The sequence below is a fragment of the Pygocentrus nattereri genome, chromosome 23 (genome assembly GCF_015220715.1).
Source record: "Pygocentrus nattereri isolate fPygNat1 chromosome 23, fPygNat1.pri, whole genome shotgun sequence".
Taxonomy (NCBI): domain Eukaryota; kingdom Metazoa; phylum Chordata; class Actinopteri; order Characiformes; family Serrasalmidae; genus Pygocentrus; species Pygocentrus nattereri.
The window spans coordinates 1,260,651-1,262,682 of NC_051233.1; the positions used below are offsets into that span (position 1 = coordinate 1,260,651).

Genomic DNA, 2,032 nt, shown 5'->3' on the forward strand with positions numbered 1-2,032 from the left:
GATGCTTTTATTGCCAAACAACACGTATGACGCCACAAGGCTTAATGCAGAGAGAAAAGAGAAAAACATCTCCCAGTGAAAGCCGCGTTTTACAGTAGGAATAAATGGAGCTCATTATGCTGGTAGTGAACTACGCTGCCTGACTCAGCCGCCTCAGGACCAGAGAAATGGGCCTTAAACAGGAGTCAGGACCCTGCTGGGGTTCATCCTGAAGTCAGGACCCTGCTGGGGTTCATCCTAAAGTTAGGACAGGATTTAGGAGGTTTAGTCTAGTCAGGATGTTTGTGTGACGCTGTTTTCTGATCTGGAGTTAATGAATAGAATATAAAACCATTTGTCTCTGTGGAATTAGACCTCTGCGTTTAACCCATCCGTGCAGTGAAACACCCACAGACATGCGCACTAGTGAACACACACACTAGGGGGCAGTGAGCACACTTGCCTATCCACGGTGCCCAGGGAGCAGTTGGGGGTTAGGTGTCTTGCTCAAGGGCACTTCAGTCATGGACCGTCAGCCAAAGGGATCAAACCAGCAACCTTCCGGTCACAGGGCTGGTTCCCTAACCTCCAGCCCACAACTGCCCCAGAAAGGGAGACTAGTGAGACTAGTGCGAGACCGCCCCCTGGCACCCTTGCAAGAACATCTCCACCTGATTTTAAACACATCAAACAGATTTAGCTCTGCCATAGCAGAGCCTTCAAAAATAAGAAGAACTCGTCAATGTTCCCCTCCACGGAAAACTTTAGTAAAAGGCAAAAGATTTGCAAGTGATTGAAGAAAAACCTGAACTAAATACAGTCGTCATGGAGACTGAACGGATCAGATTTCAGAGTTAAGAGGTTTCTGTCATGCGGCTCCTGCCTTTTGGCCAACATCAGTGTCTGACCTCGCAAATGCTCTTTTGACTGAACGAGCACAAATTCCAACGGACTCTTATGGAAAGGCTTCCCTGAAGACTGTAGGCTGTAACGGGGACTCCATATTGATGCTCATGGTTTTTGATATATATATATATATATATATATATATATATATACACACACACACACACACACTCACATAATAGACCTACACACAGTCAGGCTTTTACAGTTCGGTGAATGATGAGTTATTTCAGAGAAGAGTTCAGATCAGCCGAGTCATCTCGGTAACACAAATACAGAGAGTGAAAACTTTCACTGAACTAATTCCGTTTTATTTGCTTTATTCACATTTGTTTATTTATATTCTTCATGGCTGTAACGCACATGGCTGCTGACCACAGCTGAGCTGGACAGGATGATCCAGTCTAAAAGAGGGACTTTAAATCAGTTTCGCTCTGAATGCAAACAGCAACATCTGAGTGACAGTGGCGGGTGTAGAAAACTGCAGCTCTTCAACCACAAACCTATTAATCACTTATTCATCGTATTATTTAATAACTACTGTGAGTTCGTAACTGTAACGAATTAGTAAGTAAGCACTGAGAATTATGGCACCTCTACTATGAATTATTCAGTACCTGCTATGAATTATTTAGTATCCAGTACGAAATATTCAGTATCTATTATGAATTATTTAGTCAATATCACATTGGAATTGAATGAGAATTTTTCTTCATCCTCCAGGACGTTTGGATGCTCCAAAGTCCTGCTGGACATGTGGTCTGTGGAACATTCTAGATATTTTATATGGCTGAACGTGTTGTGGTAACTCAGTGGACTGAATGTTGAGGGTCTAAAATGTACCTTGTTCATAACCTGTACTAGAGAACTGATGAAATATGTGACATGAGATATGAAATGAAATCATGTAGTAAAGTGTAATCAGTGCCCTAACACTGTCCTCACAGTGCACACAGGTCAGTATGAAGGACTTTTCCTCCGTTTAGAACTTTCACCGTCTTAAATCTGTGTTAGATTTCCCGGCATATTTGCGTCACTCACAGCATGTCAATGACCTTGTGTGACTTACAATACACTTACACAACTTCTCAGGAAAAGAGAAGAGAAAGTGTGTCTGACTCACAGGCCTCCAACCTTCAGCTCCAAA

General features: G+C 42.8%; 1 non-coding gene across 1 annotated transcript; it reads right to left on the reverse strand.

Annotated features, from left to right (window-relative positions):
* Nucleotides 1–677: 677 nt before the first annotated feature.
* LOC119262304 lies at nucleotides 678–792 on the reverse strand. The gene has a single exon (XR_005129535.1). It is a non-coding gene; the product is annotated as a U5 spliceosomal RNA (small nuclear RNA).
* Nucleotides 793–2,032: the final 1,240 nt, after the last annotated feature.